General features: G+C 44.1%; 1 protein-coding gene across 1 annotated transcript in view; it reads left to right on the top strand.

Moving 5' to 3' along the window:
* dlc1 (DLC1 Rho GTPase activating protein) overlaps positions 1-25,283 on the top strand; it is a 338,881-nt gene that overhangs the window by 85,198 nt on the left and 228,400 nt on the right. The window lies entirely within an intron of this gene.

Below are 25,283 nucleotides of genomic sequence, written 5' to 3' on the forward strand. Positions count from 1 at the left end.
ATAGGTCAGATACCGGATGGAAGACTCTCATTTCTGACACTCTTGTCTGTGACCTTGTTGTTTCGGTCATTACCCAAAACGTATGACCATAGATGAACCCACCGGTGAACATCCAGGGGGAGGACATAAAGACTGTGGACAGTCTCAAATACCTGGGTGTTCACCTCAACAGCAAACTCAACTGGACTCACAACACGGACGCCCTGTACAAAAAAGGTCAGATTCGCCTCCACCTCCTGAGGAGAGTGAGATCCTTTGGAGTGAGCAGGCATCTGCTTAAGACCTTCTATGACAAGGGTGGCCAAGTTCAGTCCTCGAGAGCCACACTCCTGACACTCTTAGTTGTCTCCCTGCTCCAACACACCTGAATCCAATGAAAGACTTGTTAGCAGACTTTTAATGAGCCTTTCATTGGATTCAGGTGTGTTGGAGCAGGGAGACAACTAAGAGTGTCAGGAAGGTGGTTCTCGAGGACCGAACTTGGCCACCCCTGCTCTATGACTCTGTTGTAACCTCAGCTCTCCTCTATGCTGTCGTCTCTTCGGCCCTGGACAACACAGAGCGGGAGAGAAAGAGACTGAACAAGCTGGTCAGGAAGTCCATCTCTGTCCTGGGCTGTCCTCTGGGCTCTCTGGAGGAGGTGGCTGAGAGGAGGGTGTTAACCAAGCTCAAATCCATCATGAACAACTCCTCTCACCCTCTGCACCGGACTGTAGTGGAGCTGACCAGCTTGTTCAGTGACAGACTGAGGCACCCTCAGTGCAAGAAGGAACGATACCACACGTCGTTCCTCCCTGCTGCTGTCAGACTGTACAATAACACTGTGAAATAACCACATGCAATAATATGTCCACAAATCACATGCAATATTAATTATGTCCACATATCATGTGCAATAACAACTCGTTTACAAATCCCAGCACTAATGTCACCTTACCACACCTAAACTCCGTTTCACATATTGGAAAGAAGATGCTCCGAGCTCCTATCTCCTTTTCAATCCCAATCATGTTTATATATATGCATATGTATATGTGTATGTGTATAGGTATGTGTGTGCATATGGGTATGCGTGTATGGGTGTATATATATATATATATATATATATATATATATACAGTGAGGAAAATAAGTATTTGAACACCCTGTGATTTTGTAAGTTCTCCCACTTAGAAATCATGGAGGGGTCTGAAATTTTCATCTTAGGTGCATGTCCACTGTGAGAGACATAATCTAAAAAAACAAATCCGGAAATCACAATGCATGATTTCTAAATAATTTATTCATATGTTATTGCTGCAAATAAGTATTTGAACACCAGTGAAAATCAATGTTAATATTTGGTACAGTAGCCTTTGTTTACAATTACAGAGGTCAAACATTTCCTGTAGTTCTTGACCAAGTTTGCACACACTGCAGCAGGGATTTTGGGCCACTCCTCCACACAGATCTTCTCTAGATCTTTCAGGTTTGGAGTTTCAGCTCCCTCCAAAGATTTTCTATTGAGTTCAGGTCTGGAGATGGCCAAGCCACTCCAGGACCTTGAAATGCTTCTTACGGAGCCCCTCAATTAGTTGCCCTGGCTATGTGTTTGGGGTCATGGTCATGCTGGAAGACCCAGCCATGATCCATCTTCAATGCTCTTACTGAGGGAAGGAGGTTGTTTGCCAAAATCTTGCAATACATGACCCCATCCATCCTCCCTTCAATACGGTGCAGTCATCCTGTCCCTTTTGCAGAAGCGCACCCCCAGGGTATGATGTTTCCACCCCATGCTTCATGGTTGGGATGGTTTTCTTGGGGTTGTTCTCATCCTCTAAACATGGCAAGTGGAGTTGATTCCAAAAAGCTCTATTCTGGTCTCATCTGACCACATGACCTTCTCCCATGCCTCCTCTGGATCATCCAGATGGTCACTGGTGAACTTCAAATGGGCCTGGACATGTGCTGGCTTGAGCAGGGGGACCTTGCTGCCCTGCAGGATTTTAAACCATGACAGCATCATGTGTTACTAATGTAATCTTTGTGACTGTGGTCCCAGCTCTCTTCAGGTCATTGAGCAGGTTCTCCTGTGTAGTTCTGAGCTTTCTCAGAATCATCCTTACCCCACAAAGTGAGATCTTGCATGGAATCCCAGACCGAGGGAGATTGACACTCATCTTATGTTTCTTCCACTTTCTAATAAATAATCATAACAGTTGTTGTCTTCTACCAAGCTGCTTGCCTGTTGTCCTGTCGTCCATCCCAGCCTTGTGCAGGTCTACAGTTTTGTCCCTGGTGTCCTTAGACAGCTCTTTGGTCTTGGCTATGGTGGACAGGTTGGAGTGTGATTGATTGAGTGTGTGAACAAGTGTCTTTTATACAGGTTACAAGTTCAAACACGTGCAATTAATACAGGTAAAGAGTGTAGAATAAGAAAGCTTCTTAAAGAAAAATTAACAGGTCTGTGTGAGCCAGAATTCTTGCTGGTTAGTAGGTGTTCAAATACTTATTTGCAGCAGTAGCATACAAATAAATTATTTAAAAAAAATCATACATTGTGATTTCCGGATATTTTTTTTTTAGATTATGTCTCTCACAGTGGACATGCACCTAAGATGAAAATTTCAGACCCCTCCATGATTTCTAAGTGGGAGACCTTGCAAAACCGCAGGGTGTTCAAATACTTATTTTTCTCACTGTATATAAAGGCTGAGTGGATCTTTGTTGTTTGATCGATGCTTTGTATGTCACGTGACATGGATTATTCATCCCGTTTGTGTTGCGTTACATTTAGCATGCAGTTTAGTTCCATTTACTCTGCAAATTTGGTTCCATACATTTTGTACCATTACATGCTGTGAACCCCGCCCACGCACACACAACTGGGGGCAACGTTTAGCTAAACATGGCAGAGTTTGTTTTGCTAACGGACGACGATTTGAAGGAGCTAATTGACAGTGCTAATTCTTCTAACATACACACACAAAAAAACAACAAACAAATTCACTACGCTGTAAGCTGCCTGGAGGCATGAAGGACTGTTAGGATGAAGTTAGGATGAAAAGCTGAACTAATTTCTGATGTGAATTTTTTGCTGGGCTGAGGTCTTTTTTTTTTTTTTTAGAAGTACACAAAGTCAGTGCATGGCATCACAGACTACATCATCAAAATTATTTTTGAACTATCTAGCTGTTTTTCCAAGTTGACCTATTTAAATTTAGTGTTGGACTGTTGATGTCAAAGCACCAGTACTGCTCACCAAAATGTAAGTCCCTTTTCTGTTTTTTATAAATGAATATAATATCAAATAACAAGGATCTATTTTAGCTGTTAAATTAAACAAATAATGAATGTTTATTTTTCATTCTTTCAAAGGAACAAATACTTAATTCGGGGAATGCTGGAATGTACCATTCAACTTGGCTTCGCTTCACTGAATGGAACATTCCAGCTTTCACCTCATGAAATATTTGTACCATTGAACTCATAAACATTCATTAATATAGTAATACAATAATTTAATTTATTTCATTTGTGTAGCACTAAATCACAATCACAACAATGTTGCCTCAAGGCGCTTCACACAAGTAAGGTCTAACCTTACCAACTCCTAGAGCAAGCACACAGGTGACAGTGGTAACAAAAACTCCCTCTAATGTTTTAAGGAAGAAACCTCAAGCAGCCCAGACTCAAAGGGGTTACCCTCTGCTTTGGCCATGCTACCAACATAATTTACAAAAACAAATATACAGTGGTCCCTCATTTATCGCGGGTGTTACGTTCTAAAAATAGCCCGCAATAGGCGAAATCCGCGAAGTCGACAGCATTATTTTTTACAATTATTATAGATGTTTTAAGACTGTAAAACCTCTCACTACACACTTTATACACTTTTCTCAAACAGGCATTAACATTTTCTTACTTTTCTCTCGTGTGTAAACACTCTCAAAGTTCAAACCTTAGTATAAAATAAGACCAACCTGTTTTCAGGCCCAAACATTTGTTTGAGAAATAAAAATAGAATGTTTTCCTACAAATAAATATGATGGCTTTTAGAACTAACAAATTTAATTTTAACGATCAACCTACAAGGTTGGACACATAAGAAATTATTAATAGTGACTGACCAGTATTTCACAGTTCCTCTGATCGCGCCTCTTCGTCGTGGCGCTGCTCCGCTGTCACGTCTTTTTCCACTGAGTGACACCTCGGTACAGGTGTCTTTTTCCGAGTGAAGAACACAGTTATGGGTAGTTGTTGGTGCTCTTTTTTCTTCTGGGCGAGAAGATTCTTATAAACAGACACGCAGAACTCAATGCGCGTGCTCTCCCTTTGCGGTGCTGTGACCGGCCTGCTTGATGAGGACACAGAACACAATGCGCTGTAAGAAAAAAAAAAAAAAAGCATGTAAAATTGGACTAAAAAAATCCGCGAAACTGTGAGGCCACAAAAGGTGAACCGCGTTTTAGCGAGGGACCACTATATACGAATTTTTGGGCATTTATGCCGGTGCACAGGACAGAGAAGAAGACAGCCACTTTCACTTCTGGATGGAGCCTCAAAAAAACAGAATTAGGCATCAGAAAAACAACAAGTACAATATAATTTGTCAGCATCAAGCAACAAGATAAACAGAAGAAATATCAAGCTGATCGCCGGCCATTAGCCCTAAGCTTCACTAAAAGACCCAGACTTTAGATAAGATAGAGGCCGCAGCCCACTCTCTTTAGTAATAAATGAATATAAAAGGGTATAAAGCATAGTAACATACAATGCTAGTATGCTGGCCATATGAAAAGGAAAATAAGTGCATCTTAAGTCTGGACTTGAAAGTCTCTATAGAATTTGACTGTTTTATTGATGTAGGGAGATCATTCCACAGAACAGGGGCACGAAAAGAAAGCTCTGTGACCCGCAGAGGGACACAAAATAGTCCTGCACCCTGAGAACGCAGCACAAGCCTGGAACACAGGGTTTGAGATGGTCAGCCAAGTAGGGATGTGCTAGTCCGTGAATAATTTTATAGGTTAGTAACACAACCTTATAATTGGATCTCACAGGAACAGGAAGCCAGTGAAGAGATGCCAAAATGAATGTAACATGGTCAAACTTTCTGCTTCCTGTCAAAAGTCTTGCAGCAGCATTTTGAAGCAATTGGAGACCCCTAATGCTGGACTGCGCAAAACCAGAAAATAGAACACTGCAGTAGTACAATCTAGAAGACACAAATGCAAGAATCTGGGTCTCAGCGTCAGCCATAGAGAGGATGGGCCGAATCATCACTATACTTCACAGGTGAAAGAAAGCAGTCCTCAAAATATCTCTAATGTGGAGGTCAAAGTACAACATAGGATCAAAAATTACCCAAGAATCCTGACTTTGTCAGTGTGATGTATGACACACAGCCCTAGGCTAAGCATTAGCTGATCAAACTGATGTCTCACTGGACCAAGAACCATCATTTCAGTCTTATCAGATTTTAAAAGTAGGAAATTGTTAGGCATACAACTTTTCACTGATGCAAGACATTCTTCTAAGGATTTTATGTGGATGAGATTACCCGCAGTAATCGGCATGTATAACTGAATATCATGAGCATAGCAATGAAAGGTAACCCCAAAATGCCACAATATGTGCCCAAGTGGTGCTATATAAAGGGAGAAAAGCAGGGGGCCTAAGACGGACCCCTGTGGAATCCCAAATTATATGTCACTAAGGTTAGAGGTAGTGTGTTATTGTACAAAACACAGTGAGAACGACTAGTCAGGTATGATGTCAACCATGCAAGGGCATTCCCAGTAATCCTAATGATTCTCCAGCCTGTCGAGTAGAATATGATGATCCATGGAATCTAATGCAGCACTAAGATTTAACTGCACCAGAACCGAAGTGGTGTCCGAATACATTGCAAGCAGAAGATCATTCACTACTTTAGTGAGAGCTGTCTCTGTGGAATATTAAATAAGCAGGTTGTGCTTTTTGTCGACATTACGAGTTTCGTGAGATACTCCCCCAATCTCAATTCTCTTTTGTACCCCTTCCCCTTTCCCTTGGCCCTACTCCTACCCCTACCCCTATGCCTACCCCTTTAAAATAAGGGGTAAGGCTAAGGGGTATGCCTCTAGCCCTATGAATTGAGACACCCCTCCGCCTTAGGAGAAAAAAAAACTGCCCGTGTGAAACTGCTGTCTTCACTCTTTGTTAACATGGCAACCAAAACACAACTTGTTGCAGTAGCCTATTTGGTCTTTATTTTCTCGCCTTTCGGTGTAAATGCAAAGAAATAGAAGAAGTCACAGATTTCTTCGACACATCGCAATCATGTCATGTTAATTAATGTAATTAATTTGTAATTTATAATAATAATAATAATAATAATAATAATTAATACACTCAACAAAAATATAAAAGCAACACTTTTGGTTTTGCTCCCATTTTGTATGAGATGAACTCAAAGATCTAAAACTTTTTCCACATATACAATATCACCATTTCTCTCAAATATTGTTCACAAACCAGTCTAAATCTGTGATAGTGAGCACTTCTCCTTTGCTGAGATAATCCATCCCACCTCACAGGTGTGCCATATCAAGATGCTGATTAGACACCATGATTAGTGCACAAGTGTGCCTTAGACTGCCCACAATAAAAGGCCACTCTGAAAGATGCAGTTTTATCACACAGCACAATGCCACAGATGTCGCAAGATTTGAGGGAGCATGCAATTGGCATGCTGACAGCAGGTATGTCAACCAGAGCTGTTGCTCATGTATTGAATGTTCATTTCTCTACCATAAGCCGTCTCCAAAGGCGTTTCAGAGAATTTGGCACTACATCCAACCAGCCTCACAACCGCAGACCACGTGTAACCACACCAGCCCAGGACCTCCACATCCAGCATGTTCACCTCCAAGATCGTCTGAGACCAGCCACTCGGACAGCTGCTGGAACAATCGGTTTGCATAACCAAAGAATTTCTGCACAAACTGTCAGAAACCGTCTCAGGGAAGCTCATCTGCATGCTCGTTGTCCTCATCGGGGTCTCAACCTGACTTCAGTTCGTCGTCGTAACCGATTTGAGTGGGCAAATGCTCACATTCGCTTCCGTTTGGCACGTTGGCGAGGTGTTCTCTTCACGGATGATGCGAAGGAGATGTGTTGCACTGCATGAGGCAAATGGTGGTCACACCAGATACTGACTGGTATCCCCCCCCAATAAAACAAAACTGCACCTTTCAGAGTGGCCTTTTATTGTGGGCAGTCTAAGGCACACCTGTGCACTAATCATGGTGTCTAATCAGCATTTTGGTACGGCACACCTGTGAGGTGGGATGGATTATCTCAGCAAAGGAGAAGTGCTCACTATCACAGATTTAGACTGGTTTGTGAACAATATTTGAGGGAAATGGTGATATTGTGTATGTGGAAAAAGTTTTAGATCTTTGAGTTCATCTCATACAAAATGGGAGCAAAACCAAAAGTGTTGCGTTTATATTTTTGTTGAGTATAGTAGTAATAATAAATTAATTAGTAATTAGTTGATGTTAATAGTACTAATAATAATTAATCAATAATAGTAATAATTAATATTGTTTGATTAATCATTAATTAATTGATTATTAATTAATTAGTAATTAAAACACTTGAAATATATCAGTCTGTCTGCAATGAATGTATACAAGTTTCACTTTTTGAATGGAATGACTGAAATAAATAAACTTTTTCATGATATTCTAATTATATGATCAGCACCTGTATGTATGTTATGGGCTGCATCTCGTTCTGTTAACCTTATATTTATTTTTCAAATTCTCCCATTTTTTGCATCCAGCACTATTTCCTTTAGAAATTTCCTTGACAAATAATAGCAGTCTATTAGAACATCAGGTTATGTGTTACACATATACATGTGTGTATATATTTTCCAACTTACTGCCATTGATGAAACTTCTCATTTTCTGCCTGAAAGCTTATTAGGAGACGAGTGTGCTCAGGGCTCCGTTTGTTTACAAAATACACACACGTTACAGAACGCGAAATCCAACAGCAGGGATTAATATTATCCAAAGATTTATGAACATACAAATTAACGTGCTTATCCTTTATCATGATTTTCTCCATTGTGAGAAATAAAAGTGTGTTATCGTAGCGTTCGTGTGTGTATATGCATTAACGCTTCAGCGCACGAGCGACGTTACGATCAAGGTTGGGTAGGATTACTTTGAAAGAATACATTGGATTACATGTATGTATGAACATACATTTGGATTACTTGTAATCTAATTACTTTTGGATTACAGTTCAAAGTAATCCTACCCAACCCTGGTTACCATATTCTTCAGAACGACAATATACGCAACATGCATCCAGCAGCATACATGTTGCTGTCATAGACAACTGCCTGAAAAGTTTTTTGGCAAGTTATAACTTTCTAAACTGTTGTGTGTCGGGGGGTGTGGCTGGAGGTTTTGGTGTTGTTTTCTTTTCTTTGCTCCTCAGGTGGCATGGAAGCTGATTTGTCTGTGGAAAAGAAGGTGCTGGCTGAAGAATCCTCACCCTCGTCAATATCATGTGAGGCACCTGGGACTGGTACTCACGTGCAGCCCTAAAGACTTTCAGCTGTAGCAGATAATTGGATGGCGTTCTGCTTTTAAGGCAGGTGTGAGCCAAGCAGAACTGCCGGGAACTCGACTTTGTGATGTTCGTTTGTGAGACGCTGAGGACCGCACCTGGGTTTGACACATTAAGCCTGTGAAGCAGGGAAGGGTGAGGACACATGCTGTCAGCACACAGTAAAGGTAATTAACTGTTGGACTAATTGTAGATAATAACTTGATGTTTTGCTACATAGTATACGTGAAATTGTGATGAGAATGGTGTGGCTTGCTTCTCACTGTTGTGGCGTGCAGGATAAGTGATCCTCCACTTATTGTGAGAAGCTGCTCATGTGCATAAAGATAAAAAGTATAAACCTTGATGTGTTGCTGATAGCATGTGTTTTGTGAAAGAAATTGCTATAACTGCTAACGTGCCTCACATCTTCTGTGCTTCAACAGAGAGTCAGTTTGTCGTGTCCACCTGGGGGGTGTCTGTTTGATGGTAGTGAGTCCAGGAGCATCGGACTTCTCTCCCCGTGAACACTGGAGAGCGTGCCAGCAGTCACTCCTCTTGAAGGACATTGGGTTGGGGTTTTTTTTGTATAATTTATTTAGGCACAGGTGAAAAATAAATTGTTTTATGTTGATGGAACCGCTTCCTGGTTATTTTTAGTGCTGGGTCCTGTCTGACGCAGGTTCGTTCCTCAATCTGCGTCGACACATAACATAAACAGCATAATTTGTAATGAAAACCGCTTTCATTTGTGCGGCTCTTTTGGCGCCATGTTTGTTTCTGTGGAGACAGCAGTAAGCTCCTCCTACCCCTCCAAACGGAGTGTGTATCCAGATCCACTCCAAATGGAGGGGTTTGTAGCCCTCTGCTTACCCCTCCGCCTTGCTCCAAAAAGAGAATTGAGACACCCCTCTGTCTCTCGTGCCCACGCAAAATTGAGGGGAAGGGGTAAGGGTAAGGGCCAAGGTGTGGAATTGAGATTCAGCCACTGTCAAATTCTGTAAATCTAGATAATACCACAGTGATGGCACCCACCTCAATAGCAGGATGTAGTGTCTGGGTTAAGGCATGCTGGGATATGTTTAACCGAATATCGTCTATTTTCTTTTCAAAGAAATCTAAGAAATTTTGTGCTATAAAAGGAGAATGACTTAGAGGTGGTTGTCCATGCATAAGTGTTGCCACCATGTCAAAGAAGAACTTTGAGTTATGCTTGTTTTTTTGATCAAATCAGAGTAATAGCCCCCCACCCCCTTTGTAATATAAGATAAGATAAACAAAGACTTTATTGATCTCACAAAGGAGAAATTCACATGTCACGTCACTCTTAAAAAACACACAAGATGGGTGCAAGTAGAGGAAAATGTGCATCAAACAGCATGTGCAAGGATAAGCAGTAATAATAATACTTGTAACAGTACAATAAAATAAGAAAATGAGGTAGAAATAGAATATATATATATATATATATATATATATATATATATATATATATACGAGGTCTGTCCAAAAAGTATCAGACCTTTTTATTTTTTCAAAAACCATATGGATTTGAATCATGTGTGCTTGCATGAGCCAACCTTGAACCTTCATGCGCATGCGTGATTTTTTTTCACGCCCGTCGGTTGCATCATTCGCCTGTGAGCAGGCTTTGTGTGAGCACTGGTCCTCCCCTCTCGTTGGGTTTTCATTGCGAGGTGGAACGATTTGGAGCTTTGCTGCATCAAATTTTTCTAGAAACTGTGAGAGACAGCCAGGTGGAAACCATTCGGAAGATTCAGGCAGCTTTCGGTGACGATCCTATGGGCATCACATAGATTAAGGAGCGTTACAACCGGTTTAAAGACGGTGCACAATGGTGGAGGGTGCGCCGCGCTCCGATCGGCCATCGACATGCTGAAACGACCAGATCATTTCCAAAGTGAACGCTGTGTTGATCCGGGACGTCGTCTGACTACCAGAGAAATTGCAGAAGAGGTGGACATCAGCACTTTTTCGGCACATTCCATTGTTACAGAAGATTTTGTAATGAAAGACGTCCGGAAGTTGGAAGTCTCACAGGACATGTTGTGACATGTCCAGCTCTTACACAATTCCTCGGATACTTACTCGAATGAAAAGCCACCGAAAGCCGTTTGAATCTTCCGAATGGTTTCCACCTGGCTGTCTCTCACAGTTTCTGGAAAAATTTGATTCAGCGCTGCTCCAATCGTTCAGACATTTTCCTCGAAATGAAAATCCAACGAGGGGGGAGGACCAGTGCTCTCATAGCCTGCTCACAGGCGAATGACGCAACCGACAGGCGTGAAAAAACTCACGCATGCACACGAAGGTTCAAGGTTGGCTCATGCAAGCACACATGATTCAAATCCATAAGGTTTTTGAAAAAAATAAAAAGGTCTGATACTTTTTGGACAGACCTCGTATATATATATATATATATATATATATCCATCCATCCATCCATTTTCTTCCGTTTTATCCGGAGTCGGGTCACGGGGGCAGCAGCTCAAGCAAAGCCGCCCAGACCTCCCGATCCACACACACCTCCCCCAGCTCCTCCGGGGGAACCCAAGGCATTCCCAAGCCAGCTGAGAGATGTAGTCCCTCCAGCGTGTCCTGGGTTTTCCCTCCTCCCGAAGGGATGTGCTCGGAACACCTCTCCAGCGAGGCGTCCGGGGGGCATCCGTAAAAGATGCCCGAGCCACTTCAACTGGCTCCTTTCGACGTGGAGGAGCAGCGGCTCGACTCCGAGCTCCTCCCGAGTGACCGAGCTCCTCATCCTATCTCTAAAGGAGTGCCCAGCCACCCTGTGGAGGAAACGCATCTCAGCCGCTTGTACTCGTGATCTTGTTCTTTCAGTCATGAGCCAAATCTCATGACCATAGGTGAGGACTGGAATGTAGATCGATCGGTAAATCGAGAGCTTTGCCCCCCTACTTAGCTCTCTCTTCACCACGATGGTCCGATACAGTGACCGCATCAAAGCAGATAATGCACCGATCCATCTGACGATCTCACGCTCCATCTGGCCCTCATTCCTGAACAAGACCCTGAGATACTTAAACTCCTCCACTTGAGGCAAGGACACTCCACCGACCTGAAGAGGGCAAAGCACCTTTTTCCGGTCGAGAACCATGGCCTTGGATTTGGAGGTGCTGATTTTCATCCCGGACGCTTCACACTCGGCTGCAAACCACCCCAGTGCACGCTGAAGGTCCTGATTTGACGAAGCCAACAGAACCACATCATCCGCAAACAGCAGAGACGAGATTCTGTGGTTCCCAAACCAGACCCCCTCTAAACTCTGGCTGCGCCAAGAAATTCTGTCCATAAAAATAATGAACAGAATCGGTGACAAAGGGCAGCCCTGGCGGAGGCCAACGTGCACTGGAAACAGGTTTGACTTACTACTGGCAATGCAAACCAAGCTCCTGCTGCAGTCGTACAGGGACCGGATAGCCCTTAGCAAAGGACCACGGACCCCGTACAACCGGAACACCCCCACAGGGTGGCCCAAGGGACACAGTCAAATGACTTCTCCAGATCCACAAAGCACATGTGGACTGGTTGGGCGAACTCCCATGAAACTTTGAGCACCCGATGGAGTGTGTAGAGCTGGTCCAGTGTGCTGCGACCAGGACGAAAACCACACTGCTCCTCCTGAATCCGAGGTTCGACTATTGGTCAAATTCTCCTCTCCAGTACTCTGGAATAGACCTTACTGGGGAGGCTGAGGAGTGTGATCCCCCTGTAGTTGGAACACACCCTCCGGTCCCCCTTCTTAAACAGAGGGACCACCACCCCGGTCTGCCAATCCAGAAGCACTGTCCCCGACCGCCACACGATGTTGCAGAAGCATGTCAGCCAAGACAGTCCCACAACATCCAGAGACTTAAGGTACTCAGGACGGATTTCATCCACCACAGGAGCCTTGCCACGAGGAGCTTTCTAACCACCTCGGTGACTTCGGCCTGGGTAATGGATGAGTCTGCCTCTGAGTCCCCAGTCTCTGCTTCCTCTTCGGAAGATGTGACGATGGGATTGAGGAGATCCTCGAAGTATTCCTTCCACCGCCCAACAACATCCCCAGTCATGGTCAACAGCTCCCCACCCGCACCGTAGACAGTGACAGGCGTAGACAGGCGTCAGATGGTTTGCCAGAATTTCTTCGAGGCCGACCGATAGTCCTCCTCCATGGCCTCCCCGAACTCCTCCCAGACCTGAGTTTTTGCATCTGCGACTGCACGGGCTGCGGCATGCTTGGCGTGCTGGTACCTGTCAGCTGCCTCCAGGGTCCCACCTACCAACAAAAACAAGTAGGACTCCTTCTTCAGCTTGACAGCATCCCTTACTTCCGCCGTCCACCACCAGGTTCGGGGATTGCCGCCGCAACAGGCACCAGAGACCTTGTGACCACAGCTATGAGCGGCCGCATCGGCAGTGGAGGTGGAGAACATGGTCCACTCGGACTCCATGTCTCCAACCTCCCCCAGGATCTGGGAGAACCTCTCCCAGAGGTGGGAGTTGAAGACCTCGCTGACAGAGGGTTCCGCCAGTCATTCTAAGCAGACCCTCACGATACATTTGGGCCTGCCAGGTCTGACCGGCTTCCTCCCTCCCAGCGGATCCAACTCACCAGGTGGTGATCGGTCGACAGCTCAGCCCCTCTCTTCTCTCGAGTGTCCGAGACACATGGCCGAAGGTCAGATGATACGACTACAAAGTCGATCATCGACCTCTGGCTCAGGGTGTCCTGGTGCCACGTGATGTTCGTGTTCGTGATGGACAAACTGTAACTAGCACAGAAGTCCAACAACTGAACACCACTCAGGTTCAGATCAGGGAGGCTGGGCTTCCCGATCACCCCCCTCCAGGTCTCACTGTCGCCGCCCACGTGGGTGTTGAAATCCACCAGGAGAACAATGGAGTCCCCAGGCGGAGAACTATCTAGTACCCCTCCAGGGACTCCAAGAAGGTCAGGTACTCTGCACTGCTGCTTGGCCCATAGGCCGAGACAACAGTGAGAGACCTGTCCCCGATCCGAAGGCGTAGGGACGCGACCCTCTCGTTCACCGGAGTGAACTCCAACACATGGCGACTGAGCTGGGGAGCAATAAGCAATGTGACCCCAGCTCTCAGCCTCTCCCCGTGGGCAACGCTAGAAAAGTGTCCAGCCCCTTTCCAGGAGTTGGGTACCAGAGCCCAAGCTGTGCGTGGAGGCGAGCCCTGACTATCTCTAGTCGGTATCTCTCAACTTCTCACACAAGCTCAGGCTCCTCCCCCCCCCCAGTGAGGTGACATTCCACGTCCCAACAGCCAAGGGCTGTGAGCGCGGACCGGGCCGCCGGGCCACCCACCCTCGACCGCCACCCAATCCTCTCTGCACCCGACCCCCATGGCCCCCTCTGCAGGTGGTGAACCCACAGGAGGGCGGACCCATGTTGCTCTTTCGGGCTGAGCCCGGCCGGGACCCATGGGCTAAGGCCCGACCACCAGGCGCTTGGGCGCGAGCCCCAACCCCAGGCCTTGCTCCAGGATGGTGATCCGGCTCCGCCATACTGGGCGACGTCTCAGTCCTTGATTTTATTACTGGTCATGGGAGCTTCTGAACTGCCCTTAGTCTGACCTGTCAGCTAGGACCAGTTTGCCTTGGGAGACCCTACAAGGGGCACAAAGCCCCCAACAACATAGCTCCTATATATATAAGTACATATGCATATATAAACATGATTGGAATTGAAAAAAAAAATAGTAGCATATTATTTGCAATATGTGAAGTGGAATTTAGATGTGATAAGGTGAGATTAGTGCTGGGATTTGTAAATGGGTTGTTATTGCACATGATTTGTGGACATATTCCATGTGGTTATTTCACAGTGTAGTTATACAGTCTGACAGCAGCAGGGAGGAACGACCTGTGGTATCATTCCTTCTTGCACTGAGGGTGCCTCAGTCTGTCACTGAAGGAGCTGCTCAGCTCCACTACAGTCCGGTGCAGAAGGTGAGAGGAGTTGTTCATGATGGATTTGAACTTGGCTAACAGCCTCGTCTCAGCCACCTCCTCCAGAGAGTCCAAAGGACAGCCCAGGACAGAGCTGGACTTCCTGACCAGTTTATTCAGTCTCTTTCTCACCTGCTCTGTGCTGCCCGGGGCCCAACAGACGACAGCATAGAGGAGAGCAGAGGCCACAACAGAGTCATAGAAGGTCTTAAGCAGATGCCTGCTCACTCCAAAGGATCTCAGTCTCCTCAGGAGGTGGAGGCGACTCTGTCCTTTCGTGTACAGGGCTTCAGTGTTGTGAGTCCAGTCTAGTTTGTTGTTGAGGTGAACACCCAGGTATTTGAAACTGTCCACAATCACTAGCAGCCAGTAGTACATGCTTCTAGTCTAAGATAGCATTATGCCAAAAAATTTATAACTACGCCATTTCCATTCTAGACCTCTAGCCTTATGCTTAAGGTCACACAAGGTCACACAAGTAATCATTGAACCAAGTTGACTGTGTAAATATAGTTGGCACAATCATGTCGAGTGTAGTTTTGAGCGCTGAGTTTAAACTATCCACAAGGCTGTCTATGATTGGGCATTTTCCAAACATGAAGCTACGATATCAGGCAGTCTAGCTTCGAGTTCAGTTAAACGTAGTTGAGGAGATGGTGTGTCGCAGCAATGATAAATAAGGTTGTTGTTCCACTAAACATGGCAGTGAAACTGTAAACCTAATAAGTGAGTGATCAGAGACCGCTGATGCAATTGGCATGATGTCAATATTTGTGACAGCAATACCATGTGCATGAACCAAATCCAGGGTATTTCCACTAATGTGTGTTGAATCCTGAATGCATTGCTGGAATCCTAGTACATCCATAATTTCCATAAATGATTTGAAGAGGGGATCAGAAGACTTATTTATATGAATGTTGAAGTCACTAATAATCAGAATGTTATCTGCAGTAGTTGACAAGTTAGAGATGAACTCACCAAATTCATCTAAGAATTCAGAGTATGGGCCAGGGGTCCTATATACAGTGACAAAGTAATATGGCTGATTTTTATTCTTGTGACCTTGGCAATGCGTAGCATCATGGGCAGAGTGGAGAATTTGATGTTCAAACGAATTATATTTGTGACCCCCAACAGCTAAAAGACTAAAACTTCGGTCATTCCTCTGCAAATTGTTGTCTTCCTGTTATCATTTGTTCTTCCCTTGCAGTGGTACCTAAAGCTGCTGAGTATCTGTTGTATGGCTAGGGGTGCCTGGCTGCCTTTTGTTTCTGTCTTCTGTTCTGTCTTTTGTTTTTCCTTCCAGGTGGTTTGCATTCAGGACTGAGTGGCTGTGTGGCTGAGCTATCAGGACCTCACCCTGATCACCTGAGGCTGGTCATGTGCAGCTCATCAGGACTCACAGCTGTGGTGCATCTCTATGGATTGGGGCATGGTTGCATTTAAGGCTGGAGTACACAGTGTGTATTTGCCAGAGACTCGACCTTGTGACCAGACAGGTGAGATCGTCGTCTCGAGAGCCATTTCATCATCATGGATGCAGAGACCGTACCAGGTTTTGATGCCATGGTCTGTGAAAGAGGAGGGGGTGAGGTCTCATGCTCGTCAGCACACTTCCTGAGGTACAGTAGGTTTTGTGACTAACATTAGTACAGTCAGTAAATGTGGTGTCCCTCACACCTTATTATATTGAGCTGTTATGTTAGTCATTTAATCAGCTTCCACTGCAGTTGAGAATGTGAACTGGGTGTTCCATGCCTGCAGGGTGGGAAGCTGATTAGTGATTAAGCCAGGAAGTGTTTGCTGTTTATGTACACCTTTGAGTGGTCTCTCTGTGTGTGGAGTGTGGACTCACATGATGGTTTCTTCTTTCACAGACTCGGTTTGTCGCGGCCACCTGGGGGGTGTCGGCGGGGTCCTTGGGTCCGAACTGTTTCTGGCTCCGGACCGTTTGTGCTGCTAGGAGCAGAGTAGGACCATGTGTACACTGGCAGTGTTAATTTAACACTGTCAGTATTTTACACTGGTGATTTTACTGTACAGTTAGACACAATCCAACCACTGGGAGCAGTCTGTGTTTTCCACATAATTCTGGTTTTGTTCTGTGCTGCTTCATTTTAAATCTGGATGAATTAGTGTGGGGCCATTTTGGACAGGATCCTATTACCCTCGAGTCACTTCTAAGCCAGGTGTATTTTTTTTAAATGTCATATGCATCTCTGATTTTGGATAGGACTTCCAAAGGTTTGCTTTAGCTCATTTATAAAGTTTTGGACCACAAAGAAACCACATTTGACTGTCTCCCCTATGCTGCCTTATGCCGCGTTCACACCGGACACCACATGACGCCATAAATTCTCATCCCTCACCTGACGATGGACGCGCCACCATTGCCCGGTGTGTCGCTCAGCTTTTGCTGTGAAAATTCACCCCAATGCTTCATCAAATAGGAGGAGCTTCCATTCCGCTCGCCGGCTCCAGTTCTAAGTCAAGTCAACATGGCGGACCTTGATCACACAGAGCAAGTTGATGTGCTCTATTTGTTGTGGAAAGCTGACAGACGTCGCCAGCAGCGCTGGCCCTGCGTTCACAACATCCCAATTTGGAGAGTTTCATTATTTGCTGCAGGAGCTGCGTCTGGATGATGGCCGCTTTCAGCGGTACTTCCGCCTCTCTAGGACCCAGTTTGAGGACCTCCTGTCCTGGTCACGAGTGCACATGTGAACAATTAAAAAAAAAACTGGCTGCTGCTGCTGCTGTGGTGCTGCTGCTCACTCTCCCCTCAAACTCTGTCATATTGTGTTATAAACCAGTCACCATTTGTTTTATTATACATCTGTGTAGTTAATAAAATAATCTTCACGGACAATTTGTTCGCGAATGCACGTGAAAAAAAAAAACTGGCTGCTGCTGAGGTGCTGCTGCTCGCTCTCCCCTCAAACTCTGTCATAATTGTGAAATAAAAGACAAAAGGGACATAAGTCCTGCTCACAGGACAGGACATTTCCACATCAAGTATAAACTCCAGACATCTCCACATCACTACATATCCAGTCCCTGATTGGTCATCGCGACACGACAAGATGAAAAAGTTCAGATTTTTCAACTTGGGGAGGAGGGCAACGTGACACGATATCGTGTCACAAACACGCCAATCGCTCAAACTCGCTTCATTTGCGTCCATTGGGTCGCATTGCGTGGCTTGGACTTTTGTGGCACCACTACGCATCCTTCCATAGGGATTACATGGCAACCTGTCGATGCCGTCGCTCGCATGGCGTCCAGTGTGAACGCGGCATTAGATATTCTACAAAGTAAAAAATAGCTCCTTTCAGCTACTCCCTTGTTTGCACTCGCGGTCACCACAGCAAATCTGCAGATAGATCTGCATGTTGAATTGGCACAAGTTTTACACTGGATGCCCTTCCTGACGCAACTCCACATTACATGGAAACATGTGGCAGGGGTGGGGTTTGAACCGGGAACCTTCTACACTGAAACCAAGTGCACTAATCACTTGGCCACCACCCCTCTGATAGATATTCTACAAAGTGATTTATAAAAATATAAATGAACTAATTAATTAATAAAACATTAAATTTATCTCCATTGTGGTCATCAATAAAAGAACGAGCAAAAAAGAACAAATCTGGGATCCCACACCTCCTCGCCCTCCTTTGCACAGGTCTCATCAGAGCCACTTGGCTGAGGGCTGCTGGACTTGGCCCGTCTTCCAGAAGTGCGGTTCCTGATCATATAAAAGGAAGAGTGTATCACCAGCCCCTCACACACTGTCTCACATGTTGTACACTTTCTGACTCAGTCGCCCTATTGACGTATTCCATAATCCCTTGCACGCCAGAGAGTCGCTGCAGTCAAACAACATAGAGAATCCACATGATGACAATTGTAAATGAATATTATACTACAAAAAAATGTATTTTTTAATGCTTTTCATCACATTAATAAGAGACTGCTGCATGATACCCTGAAAACTTGCTAAAACAACTATAACAAATAATCCGTGTTTGCTACGTTTAATCTGCGTGGAATTTAATAAATGCAAACCGAATTTCAGACATATTATATATAATAGTTTGGAACAAAGAGGACAAACAGTGTTGTAAAGAACAATAATCAAGACGTTAAGGAGCAAACTTCACTTTCCCCCAGAACAACATGATCAGGAAACGAGCGTAGCTCACAGCAGCTCCCATTGAAAATAACGGAGAGACAGCCTGTGATTCTCGCATGTTTACATAAAATAAATGCAATAACAACGCCTTTAAACCCAGAGAATATATTTATGAGAGTTTTAGGCACAATATAAAAATAGTTTTATGTTGCTATGTTAATGGTGTTGTCCGTGTGCAGCGTGATCAGAGGGTCTTAGTGCAGTTCTCAATGTTACTGAGATCTCGCAGAGTGGCGACCTCTCCGAAGTTTTGCGGGATTTGAAACGTCAATAGGGCGAATGGAAATTCAATCAAGGAGGGATCGAGACATTCATAAAGACCTAAAATTCAAGTGTTCCAGTGACACAAGAGTGCCGCCCTGCAACTCAGGTGTGGAGACTGCAAAATTTCAGGAAGTCCCTCGTGAATGCCATTGGCAGTCTGTCACAGCTCAGTGACATACAAGGTCTGTTAGAAAAGTAACAGACCTTTTTATTTTTAGCAAAAACTATATGGATTTGAATCGTGCGCTTGCATCAGCCAAGCTTGAACCTTCGTGCGCATGCGTGAGTTTTTTCACACCTGTCGGTTGTGTCATTCCCCTGTGGGCAGGCTTTGAGTGAGCACTGGTCCTCCCCTCTCATTGGATTTTCATTGTCAGGAAAATGTCTGAACGATTGGAGCAGTGCTGCATCAAATTTTTTCAGAAACTGTGAGAGACAGCCAGGTGGAAACCATGGGACATGTTGACATGCCCAGCTCTCCACAATTTCTCAGATACTCACTCGACTAAAAAGCCACCGAAAGCCATCTGAATCTTCTGATTGGTGGAAGACATGTCCCGTGAGACTTCCAACACGGACTTGCTTTTGTTCTCCGCCATTGCGGCTTCGTCCCGACGCGCGAATTCTGCCGCACGTCTTTCATTACAAAATCTCCTTTAACAGTGGAATGTGCCTAAAAATGGCCATACCCACCTCTTCCGCAATTTTTCTGGGTCACACGACGTCCCGGATCAACACAGCCTTCACTTTGGAAATGATCTGGTCATTTCAGCCTGTCGATGTCCGCTCGGAGCACGGCACGCCCTCAGCCGCTGTGAGCTGTCTTTAATCCGGATGTAATGGTCCATAATCCTTGTGATGCCCATAGAATCTTCACTGAAAGCCATCTGAATTTTCCGAATGGTTTCCACCTGGCTGTCTCTCACAGTTTCTGAAAAAATTTGATGCACCAGTGCTCACTCAAAGCCTGCCCACAGGCGAATGACGCAACCGACAGGTGTGAAAAAACTCACGTATGCGCACGAAGGTTCAAGCTTGGCTGATGCAAGCGCACATGATTCAAATCCATATAGTTTTGCAAAAAATAAAAAGGTCCGTTACTTTTCTAAGAGACCTCGTACAACACTTAGTACTGTTTGATAAAACCAGGCGCCAGCTGTCTGAAGCCCCGGTCACACGGCACTAATGAAGGACACCAAAGCCAAAATGAAACAAGAAATCTGGACTTATGTTGATTTTTAGAGACACTGTCGTCCAGCTTCGTTCCTGTAGCTGAATTTTCAAACTGTTGAAAAATGTGAATGAATCCCGACGACAATCTCAATTCATCTGTCTTCCGTTTTGCTTTCTGTGTTGACAGTTCCTCATCATTTGCATAGTTCCCGTACCAACAGCATTCTGTTTTGGATGAAAAGAAGCATTGTCATACAGAAACAATAACGACAAGAACATTTTATATGGAAGTAAATCTGTGCCATCAGAGTCTGAAATTCAATTTTTAAGGTTGAATGTTTTTAGCATCAAAATCGGAGTTTGAAGTTGAATTTCTAATTTGGAATTTGTTTAGCATCAAAATATTCAGCCTCAAAAACTTCAACCTAAAAAAACTTCAACCTCAAAAAATTTCTACCTCAAAAATTCAACCTCAAAAAAATTCAATCTCCAAAAAATCAACCTAAAAAATATTCAACCTAAAAAAATAGAAAAGCAGGGAGAAGCAATCGATCCCTGTCTCAGTCATCTGTGGCTGGAGAGGCTGCGCACACACATTGGCTGTGCGCACTTTCGCATGCTGTCTGTGGCTGTGCACACATTGTTTTTGGGAAGACAAACCTGTTGTCAAGACAAACAGATCTGTTTGTTTTGATTTTGTTTAAAACGTCAAGGTCACCGTTCGCTTCATTTTTCTTTTGTTAGTTTCGGTTTTGTTTTGTTCTTTTATGCCCTCTGGACTTGATGGGAGAAATCCAGGCTCATTCATCCACTTTTTCTCAATGATTTGTGACATTGTGTCTTTTTTTTTCCTTTGTTCAGCTATCTGCCGTGTGACTGGACCTTTATTGTGCTGTTGTGAGAGCTGGAAATTCACCAGCGGCTTTAGAAAATGACTGGATGTCCTCAGTACAAGTTATCTCCTGAGAATCCTTTTGTACAGCTGGAATGAACACATGCAACACAAACAACAGCTGTGTGTTCTTAAAAGGAAGACGTGAAATTTCAGTTCCAGTCTTCACATGGGAGGGTCAACTCCTACTTTCACCCACTTTCTTGTGTTAAATACGATCAAACCGTGACTGGTGATTCAACAGACAAAAATTACACTATGCACAGATTTCTCCAGTCACAGCCTTGTGCATTGTTCATTTTCTCCACTACCTGCTTACTCCAGTCAAGTGTCAGGGGGATTGGAGCCTATCCCTAGGACAAGAGGCAGGAGGACCTATGGAGGACACCCGCTATTCTATCGCTGGTCCAGTCAGCCTTAGAAGCATATAACTTCTACATTGTTGGTGTAAATGTCTTGGTGGCTTCCCTCACAAATCTTCTTCTTGGAGGGTCACTCAGATTTTGCTTACTGTAGAAAGAGTTAAATCTACCTTAAGACATGTTTATGTGTCCATCCCCTGACTTTCAGTAAAACTGTTTGTGTAATTGTGGATAAAGTGTAAATTTATTAAGAGTGCCAATAACTATTACATACATTTTATATAAACAAAGCATTTGTTTGTTGTTTTTGTTGAATATATTTGGACATTTTATTAAATATTCTGCGGATGCACATATGGTTTGTTTGTATGTATTTCTAACATATTTTAAAATCTATCTTTAAAAATCAGGGTGCTAACGATGCTGAACAGGAATGTATGGCATATGGGAACTGTTAAAATGTGAAAGGGGGATTTGAGTCAGAAAGTTGATGGGAGGGGTAAATCTTTTTTCTCAAGGCAAAGGATGAAATAAAACTTTTTCCCACGTTGCCCTGCACATGTGCACCCATATGTCGACTGAGCAAGGAAAATAAATTCCTGTATAAGTGCAAGGCAAAAAGAGCACATTCATGCCATTAAAAAACAAAACAGAAATGAGGTCCAGATAATATCTACCAGGGCCTTTCTCTCTCACACACACACACACGCACACACACACACACACACACACACACACACACACACACACTATACATCTTTCCTCTACTGTGCACAATTACCTTATATATGCAGTGCTGGAGCTGCCAGCTTACGAGAGCATAAGCCATCTGCACTAATTTAGCCATTTAGGTTAAGTGGAGGAGAAAAAAGTTTGGGTTTGACTGAGCCCCCTAATCCTTGGTCAGCACAGTCTCTGGGTGGTCACACACACAAAGTCACATATGCGCACTGCAGCTGCGGTCTGGGAGGGAGGCTGGTGTTGGGTTTAAGAGCTGTGCAGTGCAGGACTTGGTTTCTGTTGTGTAACAGCAACACGCCGGTGACTGCTGAATATTTCTGACTAACACACTCACTCACTCACACAGAAAGGCATGTACACACAATGAAGGGTTCATTGTTTTTAAAAACTAAATATTACCATATCACCAAACATAGCTGCCTCTATACTGAATGATCTATTCCATAATTATCTGAGACCCCAAAGTGTTTCTGTTATATTTTAGTGTGGAGTATAAAGCACAGTTGGTCATTTTTTGTTTTAGTTAACGTAAAGTTACCGTAAAGATTTTTCTAAGCAAAATGTAAAGCCAAGGAATTTTTGTAAGCACATTGTAAATCCCGCTGTTCACATTGGAAAAAATAGTTGACTAGTCGAATGTTAGCTAGTCGTAGTCGACTATTATGGACTAGTCTGGAACGTGGACTTTGCCGACTTGGTCTTCGGAGTGAGATTGCATCAGAATTTTGGCTCTCTGTTGGGACTGTTTACACAGAGACTGCTACCTGCTGCTTTGGACTTGAACTAACAGTCTTTTTCAAGACTTTTTTACTTTTTTACTTTTTTACCTTTTTACTTTTTTTTTTTTTTACTTTTTTACTGTGCTCCAACGCCTAAGGAAGACCTCTAACGGTCGAAACATCGCGACGGAGCACTTTTATCAGCTAACTTTCATCAGCGTTGGCAAGCTAACTAGCTTGCTAACGCTTTCGTTTTTTTTTTTTTTTTTTTTTTTTTTTTAGCACTGTTGTCGTGCATTATCTGTGCTGCTCCACAGCGTGTTTAGTCGATTTTTATTTTATTTTAGCACCGTTGTCGTGCGTTCGCTGTTGTCGTGCGTTGCCTGTGCTGCTTCATGGCCTGTTTGGTGCCTTGATTGGGGCACTCCTTCTGCTGAATCACCTCTAAATTATTTACACATTATTCACTTTGTTTGTTTTTAGGAATCCGCTAGGTTGCGTAGCTACTAGCTCTTAGCCGATTTAGCATGGCGGCTTCTCCTGTCTCTCCCATACTTTTCTGCTCTGGGTGTGAAATATTTAGTTATTCCTCGGCCTCCTTTAGCAGTAACGGTACTTGTAATAAGTGCAGCTTATTCGTAGCTTTGGAGGCCAGGCTGGGCGAATTGGAGACTCGGCTCCGCACCGTGGAAAATTCTACAGCTAGCCAGGCCCCTGTAGTCGGTGCGGACCAAGGTAGTTTAGCCGCCGTTAGTTCCCCCCTGGCAGATCCCGGGCAGTCGGGAAAGCAGGCCGACTGGGTGACTGTGAGGAGGAAGCGTAGCCCTAAACAGAAGCCCCGTGTACACCGTCAACCCGTTCACATCTCTAACCGTTTTTCCCCACTCGACGATACACTCGCCGAGGATCAAACTCTGGTTATTGGCGACTCTGTTTTGAGAAATGTGAAGTTAGCGACACCAGCAACCATTGTCAATTGTCTTCCGGGGGCCAGAGCAGGCGACATCGAAGGACATTTGAAATTGCTGGCTAAGGCTAAGCGTAAATTTGGTAAGATTGTAATTCACGTCGGCAGTAATGACACTCAGTTACGCCAATCGGAGGTCACTAAAATTAACATTAAATCGGTGTGTAACTTTGCAAAAACAATGTCGGACTCTGTTGTTTTCTCTGGGCCCCTCCCCAATCAGACCGGGAGTGACATGTTTAGCCGCATGTTCTCCTTGAATTGCTGGCTGTCTGAGTGGTGTCCAAAAAATGAGGTGGGCTTCATTGATAATTGGCAAAGCTTCTGGGGAAAACCTGGTCTTGTTAGGAGAGACGGCATCCATCCCACTTTAGATGGAGCAGCTCTCATTTCTAGAAATCTGGCCAATTTTCTTGGATCCTCCAAACTGTGACTGTCCAGCGTTGGGACCAGGAGGCAGAGCTGTGGTCTTATACACCTCTCTGCAGCTTCTCTCCCCCTGCCATCCCCTCATTACCCCATCCCCGTAGAGACGGTGCCTGCTCCCAGACCACCAATAACCAGCAAAAATCTATTTAAGCATAAAAATTCAAAAAGAAAAAATAATATAGCACCTTCAATTGCACCACAGACTAAAACAGTTAAATGTGGTCTATTAAACATTAGGTCTCTCTCTTCTAAGTCCCTGTTGGTAAATGATATAATAATTGATCAACGTATTGATTTATTCTGCCTAACAGAAACCTGGTTACAGCAGGATGAATATGTTAGTTTAAATGAGTCAACACCCCCGAGGATTAGCAGCAATCTTCCATTCCAGCTTATTAATTAATCAAAAACCTAGACAGAGCCAGTTTTATTTGTTATTATCTATCGTCCACCTGGTCGTTACTGTGAGTTTCTCTGTGAATTTTCAGACCTTTTGTCTGACTTAGTGCTTAGCTCAGATAAGATAATTATAGTGGGCGATTTTAACATCCACACAGATGCTGAGAATGACAGCCTCAACACTGCATTTAATCTATTATTAGACTCTATCGGCTTTGCTCAAAAAGTAAATGAGTCCACCCACCACTTTAATCATATCTTAGATCTTGTTCTGACTTATGGTATGGAAATAGAAGACTTAACAGTATTCCCTGAAAACTCCCTTCTGTCTGATCATTTTTTAATAACATTTACATTTACCCTGATGGACTACCCTGCAGTGGGGAATAAGTTTCATTACACTAGAAGTCTTTCAGAAAGCGCTGTAACTAGGTTTAAGGATATGATTCCTTCTTTATGTTCTCTAATGTCATATACCAACACAGAGCAGAGTAGCTACCTAAACTCTGTAAGGGAGTTAGAGTATCTCGTCAATAGTTTTAC

The sequence above is a fragment of the Thalassophryne amazonica genome, chromosome 15, assembly GCF_902500255.1.
Source record: "Thalassophryne amazonica chromosome 15, fThaAma1.1, whole genome shotgun sequence".
In the NCBI taxonomy this organism is placed as follows: Eukaryota; Metazoa; Chordata; class Actinopteri; order Batrachoidiformes; family Batrachoididae; genus Thalassophryne; species Thalassophryne amazonica.